General features: G+C 45.1%; 1 pseudogene; it reads left to right on the forward strand.

The window, feature by feature from the left end:
* The first annotated feature begins 865 nt into the window (after positions 1–865).
* Positions 866–17,219, forward strand: LOC125133371 (60S ribosomal protein L12-like; annotated as a pseudogene).
* Positions 17,220–17,430: the final 211 nt, after the last annotated feature.

A 17,430-nucleotide genomic window follows, 5' to 3' on the forward strand; every position in this document is an offset into this window, starting at 1 on the left:
CGATTCAGCAAGAGAGGTTTAGAAGCCAAGAGGCAGCAATGGCCAGTCAAGTCAAAGCACCTCTTTTCAAACCTCTCTAGCACCACTTTTGTAAAGTGGTTACAAATTTGTTACTTTCCAAATTTTCTATCCTTTCGGCCCCAACACAAGAGGAGTAGGTGGGGAGTAAGAGGTGGCTTAAACATAGACCAAGCTCCACATCTCATCTCTTTGCCTTTCTAAGCCAGAGCCTGGCTAGTGTTGGGGGAAGGGAGCAGATGAGTATATGATGGACTTCTGAACAGGGTTCAGCTCATTTATGCTTTTTTAATAATTGGAAATGATTAGCCAGCAATGAGATATGCCTGGGTTGTTATTAAGGATGGGAAAAGGGATTTCACAGGGCCTGTTTGAAAATAGAGATGAGGAAAGAGGCAAATCATTTCATGTCTATGCCTTATGAGTTCCAACTGTTCAATGGACTGTTTATCTTCTCTTTTCCCATCCATCAAATGGAGGGAATATGAGAATGGAATGTGTCCTTAGATGAGATTTTTCTTCATCCTCTTTTCTTGGGCACATTTTGCTTATATCCGTATTCCCTGGTTTTGGCCAAAAGAAAAAGACCCAGATACTGTCAGGTTGGCTCTTCTTGCCAGAATAGCTACTCAGCACCAGAATGTCCAGATGTGGAGGGAGGGAAAGAAGAAGGGAGAGAGAGAGAATAAATGGCAGGACAAGAAAGGGACAAGGTGTAAGGGACAGAGTGGGTGAAAAATGCAGCAAAAGGCGGAGAAAGATGTGAGAGGAGTAGAAAGGGAAAGAGAGTAGGGGAGACCAGGAGAAGAATGGATGGAAGAGGTGAGAAGGGGGTTGGGGGAGAGGCATGGGTTTTGGGGTCAGAACTGGAGCAGCTTCCTGCCAGGCCTGCTGCCCAGCCAGCTGCTGGAACATCTGCATCCTGGTGGGGGTGTTTCCAAATGGAGCTACCTCTTCCCTGGATTTCTTCCCCTGCACTTTTACATGCCTGCCCCCGTATGCCCTTCCCACAGTGCTCGCTTTCCCTCTTCCTAATCAGCCACTGACCCACCGATGCTCAAACAGCTAAATCAGCTCTGGACGTAGGCAGCGGGTGAGCTGCTGGGGCAACCATGGGGTTAGCCAGGTGAAGAAGTGTTTGCTCTTGGACCTCACAATTCCAGGGACAGGAGGAGCTGATTTTCTGTACCCAGGCTTCCCTGACCTCTTCTTTGAGAACTGAGTTTATGGAAAGCACATGGAAATGGGAGTCAGGGTCTGGGGTGGGGGCAGAGTCACTACAGGGTCTTGGTGAGCTGTGCATCTTCTTGAGTGTCAATTCCATTATCTCTAAAATAAGGAGCTGAAGTCCCATCCTGACAGCTTTGGGGAAAAAAAAATCTCATTTTAGCATCCTTGGCAATTTGGTCCCTGAATTTGGATAGACAGAGTTCAGGTAAAAGTTGAAAGCTCTCATCCTCTTCTCAGTTCCTTTCATCTTGCTGTGGCACCTCAGGCCTGTGGTGGGGTCTGACCACAGGCGTCCCTGCCATGGTGCCTTTTCTGGGGGAGTGCCAGATGGTTTTATGTGTCGGGGCCAACCTTTAGCCCCTGAAGGAGAAAAAGCTTGTCCTCTCAGCCTCCTCAGCTTATTTAGTGGCCTATTCTCTTCGAGAGCCCCCCATCCCCTGGAGTCAACTTTGGGTATCCATCCCATTCTGCCTCTCTGCAGAGAGACGATCTCTGCGAAGCTGCCACAAGATCTGGAAGGTTCTAACCAGCTAATTTGGTGAAAAGAGCTTCTGGTTTAGCTCTTCCATGGGAAATCTCACTTTTAAAGGCCATCCTGCTCTTTCTCCAGATGGCTGTTCTCCTGGTCCTTCCTTTTCTTCCTGTGCCTCCTTCTTTTCCTAACTCTTGTGAAGATGTTCTCAGGGCAGCCAGGCCAGGCTGGGCTGCTCCATGGCCTTATTTCTGTGGAGGTGGGAGGTGATCTCAGGGGCTCCACTCTGCTGGGCAGTGGGGAGAGGCTGGAGGAGGGGGTGGACAATGCCAAACCTCAGCCCCTGTTGTTGTCTGGCCCTGGAAGGAGCCCTGGAATTTGCCTTCCGGGGCTGGTCACAGTCAGACTACTGGTGAAGTCACCCTGGGAACCCCAGCCAACCCTTCCTGAAATTTCCTTCCCTGGGGAGCCCACAGTGATAGAGTTAGGGTGCTGCCCTCCCTGCAGCCTTGCATGTTTGTGGGGATCTAAACTAGACTGAGGAATGTCCCCTCTCGTATTTCTGGCCTATTTTAGGGTTTGGTTCACATGGCCCCTTGAAGTCATTTGTTTTTAGTCTCTTTTAGTTTGAGCCTCCTCAAAGCTCTACATGGATCCAGCACGTTTATTTATTTATTTATTTTTTTATTTTTATTTCTTTTTAGTGTATATGGAAGTTCCCAGGCTAGGGGCCCAATCAGAGCTGCAGTTGCTGGCCTACACCACAGCACTGCAATGATGGATCCTTAGCTGCATGTGAAACCTACACCACAGCTCACGGCAATGCTGGATCCTTAACCCACTGAGCTAGGCCAGGGATTGAACCTATATCCTCATGGTTACTAGTTGGGCTTGTAATCCACTGATTTTAAACTTGGCATGATTAGATCCTGACTGTCTTGGGGAAGTGTGATGAGGGGGACACTGGACGCTGCTTTCTCTGCAGCCTTGCACGTTTGCGAGGATCTAAACTAGACTGAGGAAGGTCCTTACTGGTATCTCTGGCCTCTAAAGGGTTAGGTTCACATGACCCTTTGAAGCCACTTGTTTTTAGTCTCTTTTAGTTTGGGTCTCCTCAAAGGTCAGTATGGATGCAGAAAATTTATTTGTCCTCAGATGAGCAGCGGGACTTGGGAGCAGACATTGAAAGGGTGTGTCTAAATAGTCCTTCTACCAAGACTCTTAGCTTCTTGGAAGGCTTTTCCTACGCATTTTCTTCTAAATCTGGTTAGTGGCCCTACCCACCGGGCACTCCTGTCACTACTATGGGGTACCTCTGCTTCCTCTGGGCATGGGTACCTCTGCTCTGGGCCAATGTCCCCCTTCACCCCTCCTGTCCCAGGTACCCCTGCCATCCAATTGCCTGCAGGGCACAACTGTTATTGTGACCACCTCCTTCACAGCCCAGGTGATGCTGGAGACTGAAGGTGTGTACAGTCCCTATGTCAGAGGATGCCTCCCTACATCTCTGTGTGACATGATTTGGGGGGGTCACAAGTAGAAACTTGGGCTGTGATGTCTGGCAGCATTTTCCAAGAAGTGGCATTTTCTGGATTTTATTTGTAGCCACTATTCCCCTTGGACCTGAGACATGGCTGGACCACATGTGTGAGGGTCGAGAATCATGCTGCTTTCAGCGCGCTCTTCCTCTGCCAACCAAGATTACCTCCTATGTTCCTGTTTATTTTAAGAGTGTTCTCTGCCGGGAATCTGCTTAGCCCCTTGTGAAGCAGATGCTGGAGGGGTTCACGGTACCTGGTTTCCAGACTTGTCTTGATCCCAGCTAGCTGAAATCGGGCACGTGCCACTCAGACCCTATCTGCCTCGTTATCAACTCCTCTGTGCTCTTTCTCTCACCTGGAACAAGTACAGATGCATGCCTATGTTTGATGGCTGGTGTCGTCTTCTCTCCTCTCCAACCAGCTAAGTCCTACTTCTTCAAGACCCAGCTGAGCCCTCAAGGCCTCGAGGAGCTTCCCTTGATCAGTCAGCCCTGCAATAGTGAGCTCCTTCTGTTCAACTCCCACAGCCCTTAGTTGAAACCACTCATACAATCCTGTGACCACTTTACTCCTGCTATAGATGGGATGTTCGTGTCCCCCCTAAATTCCTATGTTGAAACCTAATCTCCCATGTGATGGTATTTGGAGTTGGAGCCTTTGGGAGGAGATTAGGTCAGGAGGTTAGAACCCTCTTGTATGGGATTAGTGCGCTTGTAAATAGGCCCCAGAGAGCATCTTGCCCTTTTTGCTGTGTGAAGACACAGCAAGGAGGGGGCTGTCTGTGAACCAGGAAGCAGGCTCTTACCAGACACTGAAACTACCAGTGCCTTGAACTTTGACTTCTAGACTCCAGACTGTGGGCAATGAATTGTGCATAAGCCTTCCAGTTAATGATAGTTTGTTATGGCTGTTTGAATAGACTAAGATAACCCACAGGCTGTTTCCTACCTGGTGTCACCTCTCCCTGTCTAGACTGGGTGCCCCTAGAGGTCTTGGAGTATAGGCAATTTGCTTCTCTTGCTTCTTGCAAAGCACTCGCTGCTTAGCTTGGGCTCAGTAAACCTTTGATTGAGTAAAATCGGAGGCATGGTTGATCTGTGTTTGGGAGGCCCTGCTAACCCAGTTCCCCAAGGTTATTAGCCCCTTTCATTGTACTGCCCTCAAATCCTGACTTGGTTAATTAAGATGCGCTAGGAAGTCTGGGGAACTGGCATCTTCTATTTGCAAACCACACTCTGTTCAGTCCTGCCCTCATCCCCTAAGCCACCTGGTTGGCAGCCTTGAAAGCAAAAGTGCCTGCAGGTCCCTTCCAGGTGTTGCCTCTCCACCTCTAAGGAGGAAGATTTAGTTGTAGGGATTTTGGCAAAGGTTTAAAACCTGCAATAAATAACAAAAAAGTCAGCCTACCATTCTGCATATTTTATAACTCAGTCTAATAAAGAAATAATCCAAGATGGCACCTGCTAAGAAAACTTAGTTTATTGAAATATGACTGTAATATAGAAAAGATGGCTAATACACTAGGCTGCAAGATATTAATGCTCTACACTTCAGCTGGTGTGTTTAAAAGAAATCTCTCGTGTATTTTATTTTATTTTATTAGGAGCCATATCATTAGCTTTTAAAGACATCGTGAATGAGAGAGAGAAGAGATTTGAACTATTTAAGAAAAAAACCCTTAGCAACTCAACCTGCCTCTCTCTACAGATGAAACAAAAAAACCAAAAAAAAAAAAAAGAGTTTTTTTTCATAAACATTTTTTTTTCCTGGCTGGGATATTAGGACAGTATATTAAATTCCCCCAAAAGGAGGCCCTAGAACTATTTACATAATAATATCTCCACTGTGGTTGTGACAGATGGGCTTCACTGACGCAGACATACTGTTAGGGGCTTAGCAATAGATTAAAAAAAAACCACCACAATACTGTGTAACATAATAAAAGTGTATTGTAATGTACATCATAACTTGTGGCCAAGGTTAAATTTGCAGTCGGAGTATGAAAGTCGTATTCCATTATACAAAATAGATGTTACATGGAAAAGCATTAAAGATGAGTTGACTCAACCATTTATTTTTAGTTTATATTATATTCTATTTTCCTTGGTCCTATTTATGCAATACTTTTTTAATCATATGATATGACATCGTTGTATACCCCCTTCCTACCCCCACCTCGGAGTCAGGGCAGACTGGGATCAACAGACTTCCTTAGTTTTGTGGATTCATGTTTCAGGGGGCCCTGAGACTTTGCTCTACTGGAAAACGGTTGTTTGTTGTTTCTTTTTTTGCTTTACCCAAAGCTTCTTCCTGGAGCTGAGACTAGCAGTGACCTCTGAGGGTGGCTGTCTTGGGTTTATGTAGAATCTTTGGGGACAAGCTGGAGTTCCAGGGCAGTGTGGCCATCAAGGGGTGACATGGACTTGGGAGCAGAGACCAGTGGGATCCTTCTCATGGAGGATGGACTGTGAACGCCTTCCTAGGTAACTCCGTCTTTCTTGTCCAGGACTTGACCACTGACTTCAGCCCAGTGGTCCTAGCCCCCTTGAACTTACCCTCTGTCCACCAGCATGTACTGAGGGAGGCACTCTCTTTTCCTTATAAGGAAGTATTTATGGGGTGGGGTATCTACTGAAGACTTTTCATTCTCGTTTTCTACCCTAAATCTCCAGATGCCTTTCAGTGTCAATAGAAATGAAGATTTTTTTTTTTAATGAATCACAACATAATAGAATTTTGGATCCAGAACAAGACATTTGTGCAAAAAATACTCTATGTCCTCGGGAGTTCCTGTTGTGGCGCAGTGGTTAACGAATCTGACTAGGAACTATGAGGTTGCAGGTTTGATCCCAGGCCTTGTTCAGTGGGTTAAGGATCCAGAGTTGCTGTGGGCTGTGGTGTAGGTCAAAGACGCAGCTCAGATCCCGTGTTGCTGTGGCTCTGGTGTAGGCCGGTGGCTAAGGCTCCGATTGGACCCCTAGCCTGGGAACTTCCGTATGCAGCTGGAGCGGCCCTAAAAAAGGCAAAAAGACAAAAAAAAAAACCAAAAAAACCCCCAAAATAAACAAACAAAAACCCAACAAAAACAAACAAACAAACAAACACCTCTATGTCCTTCTTTTTTTTTTTTTTTGGCTTTTGTCTTTTTTGTTGTTGTTGTTGCTATTTCTTGGGCTGCTCCCGCGGCATATGGAGGTTCCCAGGCTAGGGGTCGAATCGGAGCTGTAGCCACCGGCCTACGCCAGAGCCACAGCAACGCGGGATCCGAGCCGCGTCTGCAACCTACACCACAGCTCACCGCAACGCCGGATCATTAACCCACTGAGCAAGGGCAGGGACTGAACCCGCAACCTCATGGTTCCTAGTCGGATTCGTTAACCACTGCGCCACGACGGGAATTCCATGTCCTTCATTTTTCAATCTATAAAATGGGAGCATTTTAGTTTCTCTTTCATGGGAGTGTTTATGAAGTTTTAATGAAATAAAGTAAAATGCTTACCACATAGTAAGTACTCATCAAATGTTAACAATTTCATTTAATAGTTATAAATATTATTATTATCTCACCTAGAGATGATCTTCTGGAGACTAAAAAGAGCAGTTGAAGGACTGTGCATTTTCCCCTTTCTGAACTCTTTCCCTCCCTGTGTCTCTCTTTCAGGCCAGAGATTAATCTTTCCTTCCTCCTTCCTTCCCTCCTTCCTTCCCTCCTTCTATCTCCTTCCTTCTCTCCCTCTCTCTCCTTCCTTCCTTTCCTCCCTCATTCTCTCTCTCCTGCCTTCACCCCTTCTTTTCTTCCCTCCCCCTTCCATCCTTCCTACCTGCCCACTTTCCTTCTTCCCCCCTCCCTTCCTCCCTAACCCCTTTCTCCCTCCTTCCTTCATCCTTTCTCCCTCCCTCCCTCTCTCACTTCTTTCCTCTCTTTGTCTTGGTTTCTTCTGTTCTACCCTCTTTCTTTTTGCATGTCCAATCTTACCCATATTCAAACCTCCACTGAAATCTCCTCCCCTTCCTGGACTAGCTGTTCACTCCTTCATCTTGACAAGCCCTTGCCTCCTCTGAACACACAGTAACTTGTATCTATACATCCATTTGGTGCCAATTTTCAGGTGGAAGTTAGAGAGAGTGTAATGTTAAGTAGAACTTTGAAAAGCCAGGAGAGTTTGCAAGGAGGAAGCTCCATGTTAACAAAAGTTTGACACAGTGCCTCTGGGCCTTGTGGACATGTTAAAGGTTAGCATTCAAGGAGACTAGAATTGCAAGTAGTTTAAGGGATCACATAGTCCACACCTCACCTTTAAAATACAAGGATGGAGGAAACTGAGGCCAGGTGGCCAGGAGGCTGCTCTGTCAAGGGTCCCACAGCTCAGTGGTAAGATGGTACCAAGCTTCAGCGGGTGGTCGGTTAGCTCTCCTACCACCCTGTCACAGAGGCTGTGTTAGGTGCAGAACTTGATCACAAGACTTCTAAACTCTAAGATGTAAAGCCGTCCATTATTGTCTTGAGGGTTTTGTTTGGTTTTCTTATTTCTTTTTTTATGGCTGCGCCTGTGGCCTATGGAAGTTCCTGGGCCAAGGGTTGCGTTGGAACTACAGATGTGGCCTACACCATGGTCATGGCAACACTGGATCCAAGCTGCTTCTGCAAACTCTGCCTCAGCTTACAGCAACACTGGATACTTAACCCACTAAGCTAGGCCAGGGATCAAACTCCCATCCTCACAGAGACAGCATCGGGTCCTTAACCCATTGAGCCAAAAAGGGAACTCCTCTAGAGTTTCTTTTTATCTAAATTTGTGATTATTTATTTGCTTATCAATGAGTGATCTTCCAACTATTATATATTTGATGAAGGCAGGATGCTACCAGTACATGTACTATACAGGAAGACAAATTTAACCAACAGGTGGTCAGTTAGTATTTGTTGATCCAACGTAATTTGTTCTAAACATTTAAGCCTGATTAGTATCTTCACTTTTATCAAGGCCTGCAACCTCTTAGAAGACACTGGTGATTTGGTTGAGGGCACAGCCTCTCTGTCCTTCAAGGCAATTTGGAGAATTTTAAGGCATGCCTTTAGCCAGGGGTCCTCCCTCTGGGGCCAGGCAGGAAGGCAGAGACAACAGTGAGATACCCCTCCCAAATGAGGAGCTCAGCTCAGGGAACTCAGTCAGGGTTTGCTCAGCAGAGCATGATGAGTGTTTTTGTCTCCTTTTTCCTTTTTCTTTCTGAATTCTTTTTTTAAATTATTGGCATATATTTGACTTACAATATTGTATTAGTTTCAGGTATACAGCAAAGTGAATCAGTTATATGTATAACTGATGGATATGTTATATCCATTCCTTTAACACATATAGATTTTTACAAACTATTGAGTTGATTGTGCTCTACCGTATGGTAGATTGTGCTATACAGTAGGTTCTCATTCATCATCTATTTTATACAGCAGTGTGTGTATGTTATGATCATCCTCTCAAGTCCTCCCTCCCCCAATGTTTTCACCTATGGTAACCCTAAGATTGATGTTGAAATCTGTGAGTTTGTTTCTGTTTTATAAATAAGTTCTTTTGTATCATTTTTATTAGATTCCATATATCAGTGATATCATATGATATTTATCTTTGTCTGACTTACTTCACTTAGTATGATAATCTCTAGGTCCATCCAGGTTGCTGTAAATGGCATTATTATTTAGTTCTTTTTTATGGCTGAATAGCAGTCCATTGTGTATATGTACCACATCTTCTTTATCCTTTCTTGTTGATGTACATTTAGGTTGCATCCATGTCTTAGCTATTGTAAATAGTGCTGCAATGAACACTGAAGTGCATGTGTCTTTTCAAATTATGGTTTTCTCCAGATATATGAGCAGAAGTGTGATTGCTGGATCATATTGTAGTTCTATATTTAGCTTTTAGAGGAATCTCCATACTGTCCTCCATAGCGGTTGGCACAAAAATCCAGAAATATAGATCAGGATAGAAAGCCCATAAATAAACCAAAGCACCTGCAGTCGACTAATCTATGATATACAGTGAAGGAAAGACAGTCTCTTCAGTAAATTGTGGTGGGAAAACTGGAGAGCTACATGTAAAATAATGAAATTAGAACATTCTCTAGCACTATTCACAAAAGAAAACTCTAAATGGATTAAGGACCTAAACATAAGGATAGATACCATAAAACTCCCAGAGGAAAACATAGGAAGAACACTCTTTGACATAAATTGCAGCAATATCTTGTTTGATCCACCTCTTGAATGATGAAAATAAAAACAAAAATAAACCAGTGGGACCTAATTAAACTTAGATACTGAGTGTTTCTGTGGTGGGACAGACCATCAACCCTGGGAGGTCAGAGGAGCTGACTGCTTGGGGCAACATTTTGAAGGAAACAAGCACAATCTTCTTAAAAGACCGTCGTGAATTTCTATTGCTGCATATAATGGGACCTCAAGCGCAACTGAGCATATGGCTACCTGCATGGAGTTAAACAAAGAGTACTGGAAATTTGAAGAGTATTATCCACACCAGCACGGTTCAATAGCAATAAAACAAACCTAATGTAAAATTTACTAGCAGCCATATTAAGAAACTAAGAAGAAGCCGGTGAAGTTAATGTTATTAATATGTTTCAATTTAATTCAATTTATTTAAAATATTCTAATTCAATATATTATCATTATAAAAATTATTGTTTTATATCCTTGTCTTCATAATAAACCTCTGAAATCCTGTGTTTATTATTTACGTTTAAAGCCATAGATCAATTGGGATCAAGTACTCAATAGTCTTATAGGCTGGCGGCCACCATATTAGATGGAATAGGACTAAATTATCTCTCTCTTCTGAAATTTTGCCCTTTGGACCATGGAAGGGGAATGGATTAAAGGACCATTGCTTTTCTAACTCAGATCTCCTTTGGAGGGTTCATATTTCAATTCCTTATCAATATATGCACCTTTAACAATAGTGATCAACTTTCTAAACCTCTTTCCAATGTGGCTGGAGTAGAAATATGACCACGGATTTAGCACTGGTAGTGTGGTCTTGGACATCAACGGCAGTTAGAAGGTAGCAGGGGGACACTGGATGAGAGCAAGCAGTTGAGATGAGGATGTGAGTGGCATCGAGGTAACGCCCAGGCCACATGTGGCAGTGGGGAGAGTGTAGGGTCTATAGGATCAGGGCTAGTTGGCTGGACACCCTAGCCTGTCTATAAGACTTCAGAATAAATCACAAATCTCCCTGAATCTCACCTTCCTGGTTTCCTTAAAGCAGAATTATCAGGCTCCAATTATATGATTCACAGGAAGTTATTGGCGCAAACACTGAAGTCCTCAGCGTGTGTAAATTGCCAGCCATCCAACTGTGAGTCTTCCAGTAGGGCTGCTACAGTTAATTCAATGGAAGCAGGTTTTATTAAGGGCCCAGCCCAAGGCAAAGATTGTGGCAAGGAAGGAAGTGTCAAAGAGGGAAGTGCACCTGCAGTCTGCTGCCTCAGTTGGAGAGACGCAACCCAGCTAGAAAGGACCAGAAGGCAGAACCTAATTCCCAGAAAGAGGTTTGCATAGACAGCCTGAGGGGAGACTGTAGAGAAGGTGCTGTGTGGGAAGGGGGATTAGGGAGGGTGAATTGTGGGGTGGTGAGGTGCCCCAGGCATGATGCAGAGTCTGAAGGGGCAGTGCAGGAGAGGAAAGGGTGTTCCTGGTGGAGGGCACAGCACAAACAAAGGCCAGGAATGGCAATAAAAAGCCACATCCTGGGGGCAACAACAGACCTCCTGATTAGGACACAAAGGGGTGGCCATGAGTCCCTTCCCTGTCTGAACCTTTTTCAGCGAAGAGATGTCAGGCAGGGACCAAATTTCTGGTGCCCAAGTCTTATGTCTTGCCCTGAAAGTGGGTCATCCACTGCAGAGAAGACCACCCCCCTTGAGATAAAAGTGAAATATAACCATGACCAGGATGGGGATGCTCAGATAATCACTGGGGTGGCCCTGGGCAGCTCAGAGAAAAGGGGCTCTGATCTCAGACAATCTCTCGGCTGCGCAAGCTGGTGCCAGGAATAAAACTGGACAGAAGCCCCACAGGAAACAAAACTGTCAAGTAGTTCCAAAGGTTCTGGCTTTTGAGCCAGTTCTCTATTATCAGTTTATGATTTAATGTCAGTTTTTTCATAGCAGAGTGTTTTCTGTCATGAATGCACATAATGTACATGGTTTTATACACACACATAATTCAGATTCCACCTGCATGGCAGGCACACACAGGTGTCCTCTCCCAACATGCACACATGCACGCTCAGAACACACGAAATGGAGGACACTACTGCTCTAATTTGAGAGCAGTGAATGACTGAAGACTCAGGGCTGAGCTGAGGTATGACTGTTGATCAGACACCCAACAGGTAGCTATAGAAGTGACACTGGGGGCACAGTTGTCCCCTCTTCTTTCCTCTCCTGTCAATTTTCTATCAGCTCTAATATCCTTCAAGCTTTGGGGTTCTTGCTTGTCTGTCACTTTTTTCTACATCCTTAGGTACACCTTTTTCCAGAGTTCAGTGGGGTCTAGGAATGTGAATATCGGAAAAGGTCAAATTAACTTCATAATTTGCTTTGGTAGTTTGTGTGGAGGTAGGGGGCTTTGAAAAGTTCCCTCTGCCTCAGGAAACCTGACTATACTATTTTCGGCTCCTTCTTTGAACTACTCCTGCCCAGTTTAGAGGAACCACTCTATCTGGATTTGAATGCTGTGCTGTTTTCTAATGTTCTCTTATTGGGCAGAAAATTCAGGCAGGGGCCATGCTCCTCTTTCCTGTGTATTCCTTACATTCAATGCAGAACTGGGTCCAACTGAGCAGGATGGATAGGCAGATAGATAAACACAAAATCGTTAGTTTATAAAATAATACCATGTATAGCAGAAATTGACAGAACATTGTGAATCAACTATAATAAAAAAATAAAAAATAAGGAAATATAAAATAATTTAACTTGCCAGTCAAATCTTGATCTTAAATACTGCTTCATGGATCTGAAATGGAGACTTGTTTTTGTCCAGGGGATCTAACACCATGCAAAGAACGGCAAACCAAACTCCAGACAAATTTTTAGTCTCAGCCATGACTCCCACTGCCATGATGGCAGGTAGGTTGAACCATACACACCACTATAGATGAACTAAAAGGGCCCATCAGAGGCAGCCAGATGCAAGGATGGCCCCAATGATGCTGGGAAAACAAAGCAGGTAGAATGACTGATGAATCCAGGAGCAAAATGTTGTGTCATTTCCTGTACTTCTCTAACACACGTGGCTGTTGGGGCTCTTCCTGACCCACTGGTTCATGCCTTCCCCAAGAGCAAGAATGGAAGTCACCCAGTTTTAAAGTCAGAGTTGGCATCAAGGGATTTATCCAGGTTTGGAGCTAAATTTCACCTCCAAAATTAGATTTTGGCTAGTTTGCACCAAAGTAGAAGGACTATATAGACTCCAGGGGTCCCAGTGACCATCGCATTATGACTTCAATCTTCAGTAAGGGAAACTGGCATCTATGTGTACTGTCTAGGTGCAGAATATTGTTCCAGTGATTCTCCCATGCATTATTTTTCCCTAACTTTGATGCCAACCTCATGAGTGAGGATTATTTTAGATAGGACCAAGGCCCCTGAGGCAAGCAGCTCAATGAATGTCACACAGATGGCTGTCAGACACCCAAACTTGACATCTTTGCCCTGTACCCATGGACAGACTTTGAACGGAGAAGAGGGAATGGACTGAATTCATATAGGAGATGGTGGGAAGCACAGGGAGAATTCAAATGGGGTTAGACTTCAGTCCCACATTTACTCTTTCCTTCTACTCAACAGAGTCTGATAAGTTCTTCCCCTGCTCAAGCAGGACAATTCAGTGGGCATAGCCTTTCCAGAAAATTTGCATTTCAAGGGGGTGAATAGATTGAAAGGGGAAATATCTCCAGTGGTAGTTTCAGATGCCTAATGGCCAGTGAAAGGACTGCTGGAGGTGGGTGGCTAGGTTCTGAGGACTTGAGAACCTGGGCATAAAGCTCTGATTGCTTTTGGTATCTTCTCCCTCTGCCAGACCTTCCCCTCTTTCCTGTCTGGCTCCTCTGCTTTCTCCCTCTCTTTTCAGGACTCAGAGTTGCTAGGCAACTCGGGTCTGGAGCTGAAGATCTCTCTGTAGTGAGCAGCCTCCACGCAGGGACAGGGAGTTCAATGGAGCCTGTGATTACAGGTGTCTGTGCAGAAAGGAAGATGACAGCACCCCCCTCGTTGCCTCCCAGAGACAGAGGAAATGAGATGTCTAGGCGAGGGAGGCAAAGCTTGGCTCAGGCCACTTGGCATCTCCCCTCCCTGTTCTCCTGCTCCCTTCTCTCATTTTCCATGCAAGCCCTGGAATCCTCCTGCTGCTCTTGAACTCCTAGTGCCTTACTCAGACCACCGTGACCTGGAGGAGCCAGGCCCTTAACACCTTAGCCTGGAGCTCCCTCAGCTGATCCCCTTTAAGGGGAAGTTACCCTCACTTAGGCAGACCTCCAGGGCTTAACATTGCTGAGTATAAAGAGGTCCTGGTGGGGGAAGAGGGCTACAGGGACATTCTGTACCTTGGACCTGGAGAAGCAAGAGCTATATCCATCTCTGTTGTGCTCAGATGATGAGGGGAAGGGATGTGTCTGTTCATGGCCCACCTGAGCTGCCCCTGGAATCCAGAAGGGTAATGACAGGGCCAGAAGTAAGTACGGTAAAGCTCAGAGGACAGCCTAAGAAACACTTGCCACTTCAGTGGTACAAGCTTAAACGTTTACTGAGTTAGTACACAGGGCCAGGGACTACCCATTTTCAGTTCTGGGGATTCCATCTGTGAGGAATTACTCAGTATCTGGCCTCACAGAACTAATATTTATAGCGGATGAGACAGCTATAAAAGCAGATAATAGACAGCTAAACAAATATTGCTATTTAGGGTGGTATTTTTGACAGATCCCTTCTGGAGGAACTGTCCTTCTCAGACCTGGGGTGGGAGGGTGTTGGGTTTCCTTCCAGCAGGCATGCCCATCATTTTGGTATGTCTTAGAACAGCACAGGGCAGTCCTAGTGGCAGAAGTATTTCTTCGCCTTTTTTTTTTTTTTTTTTTTTTTTTAGGGCTGCACCTGCCACATGTGGAAGTTCCTGGGCTATGCAACAGCTACAGCAATGCCAGTTCTGAGCTGCGTTTGTGACCTACACCACAGCTTACCACAATGCTGGGTCCTTAAACCATTCATCAAGGCCAGGGATAGAACCTACATCCTCATGGTTACTAGTCAGGTATGTTACCAGTGAGTCACAGTGGGAATTCCAGAGGTGCTTCTAATTGTGTGCATGACCTCCAAAGACCTTCATTGTGTAGCAGAGGATTGAGGAGGTGAGGGATAGGGCTGATGATACTTTCCAGACTGAACCAGCCTCCAGAATGAAAATTGGGGCTGTCAGTCCTACACAGTTCTGGGGAAAGCATGTAATCTAGACCTGGTCAATCAGAACTCAGTGATTAGTTACAAAAGGGCACAGATCTAAGGTTAGCCAATCAGAGTCCACTACTACACTCTGGGTAGGAGGAACTCTTTTTCTGTAGGAGCTGCTGAACCAGTGGTCTTTGTTCTCCTTGAGGAGGAGGTAACAAACCCAGAGGAAATCAAAGCCCGGCAGAGAAGGGAGACAGCTGAGCCTCAGGCCAATGTCCCTTTGGACCTTTGGGTTTCATAAGCCATTATATTCCATTTTATTTTATTTTTACATTTTATTATTTTATTTTATGAATGCTTAAGCCAGTTAGCATGGGTTTTTACTATATGGCCCAGTAAGGTTTTTCCATCCACATAATGTCATCACTGCTCCCCTTCCCTGGATCCCTTTGCTGCCCAAATATCCAGAAATGTCATCCAGACTGAGGAGTCTTTCCTTTGTCCAAACTCCAAGCTTCAGGCCAGGGGACCACTTATTCCCTTTTCTTCCTGTCAAGACACACCTGTCCTGTTCTCCATCTCTTCAGGGCCCTGCCCTATGCCAAGGATCATTTGATTAAGTTATTGAAGACATTTTTTTAAAAAACCTCTGTTTCATCTTTAGTTAATTAATTAATTAATTATGGCCATGCCTATGGCATATGGAGGCTCCTGGGCCAGGGAATTAATCCGAGCCATAGCTGCAACCTATGCCACAGCTAAGGCAATGCCCAATCCTTTCACCTGCTGTGCTGACCTAGGGATCTAACCTGTGCCTCTGCAGCGACCCCAGCCACTGTAGTTGGATTCTTAACCCACTGTGCCACTGCAGGAACTCCAAGTTATAGCAGACACTTGATGGATGAAAGTTTCTTTGGCCATCAATAATTCTGTGGGGCATTTTCACATTTGGACTGCAGTCCTTTGTGCCATAATCCATGGACCTGGAAATCTAATGGTGGAAGTTCAGGCGCTGTGGCAGGCTGCAGAGAGATGGTTTCATAGGCTAGTGACTTCGAAGTTCTTTGGCTGGATGTTCAGTTTCTCTGCCTGTGTCCATGGCTGAGAGCCAACTATCTTGGCTTGCAGTGAAATGCCAGGGCCTCTACCGCTGTGAGGAGGTCATGTCCTTCTCATAGAAGGAGGGAGAAAGATTCTGAAGGGAAAGATTTTGGAAACAGGCATCCAATGAACCTCTGAGTCCTGGAGTGGCCTGGACTCGTCAGTGCCCTTGCAGGACATCGCTCTTCTCCTTCATAAAATGTGAGCTGATGCCCAAGTACTTTTCTAGCATCATGTCTTGAGTGGGATGTCTAGCATCATGTCTGAGTGACTTGTGGGTCTTCATGTTTTAGTCGCCATAGGAGCATGTGAGACATATTTAAATGGATACTTTTCACTGTTCACTCACATTTCACAATCCACTCATAGTTTTCTTGCCTCCTTCCCCACTAGTTTCAGGCTTGCTTTGTGACTTACTCATGTTTGTTCTACATAGGATAGTGAGTGGGATGTGTAAGGAGTTTAGTCCCAGCAGTTGGGACATTTGGGCTAAGTCCCCAAATAGCCAATATTCAAATAGCAGAGAACTTGAAAAATGTACCTACTACTCTTTTTTGGGGGGCCATGCTCAAGACATTCGCAAGTTCTTGGGCCAGGTTTTGAACCCATGCTACTGCCGTGACCTGAGCTATTGCAGTGACAATGCTAGATTCTTAACCACTAGGCTACCAGGGATCTTCCAAGGTACCTACTGCTCTTGATCTGTGTTCTTATTTGTGAAATGGGAATAGGACCTTTTTCCTTTGCTCATAGTTTGTGGCTTCCGTAACACATTGAATGCAAATGCAATGAAGAGGTAGAGGCTGTGCGAAAACACCAGGGAGCTCTTGGCTTGGAAGAGGTCAAGGTGCTGCTTTCTTTGGTTATCCTGCATCTGGGTTCATCCTACCCCAGGTGCCTCTGTTGTGCCACCCAGGTTTGACCCCAAAGAGATTAAAGTCATTACTTGAGCTGTATCTGTGGAGAAGGCAGTGCCATGTCTGTCATCAGCCCCCTGGACTTGTCTCCAGAAAAGGCTGATGACAACATTGCCAAGGCAGCAGGTAGCTGGACAGGTCTAAGATTACAGAGGAACTGATCATTCAGAAGAGACAGGACTGTACTGAGGTAGTACATCTACCTCTGCCCTTATCATCATCAAAGTCCTCAAGGAGCCAACCAGAGAGAGAAAAAAAGCAGAAAACATTAAGCTTTGTGGAAATACCACTTTTGATGACACTGTTGATATTGCCTGACAGATGCAGCACTAATTTCTAGTCAGAGAACTCTTTGGAACCATTGAAGAGATCCTGAGGATGGTACAATCTGTGGGTTGCAGTGTTAGTGGCTGCCACCTTCATGACATCATACATGACATTGACAGTGATGCAGCAGAAGGTCCAGTTGGTTAAGAACTGCAAAGGAAAATGTTTCAATAAATGAGCATTTGACAATCAGGAAAAAAATACCAATTAAGAAAAGAGAAAAAAATACCAGAGGAAAGTGTTACGTTTTGGTAATACACATTGGAAACCAGGGTTGGTCTCTTGTCCCATCAAGGAAGGGGGTGGTGCAAAATTCTCTCCAATAGATAGTGAGATTAGGGTTCAGAGAGGGAGAGAG

The sequence above is a fragment of the Phacochoerus africanus genome, chromosome 8 (genome assembly GCF_016906955.1).
Source record: "Phacochoerus africanus isolate WHEZ1 chromosome 8, ROS_Pafr_v1, whole genome shotgun sequence".
In the NCBI taxonomy this organism is placed as follows: domain Eukaryota; kingdom Metazoa; phylum Chordata; class Mammalia; order Artiodactyla; family Suidae; genus Phacochoerus; species Phacochoerus africanus.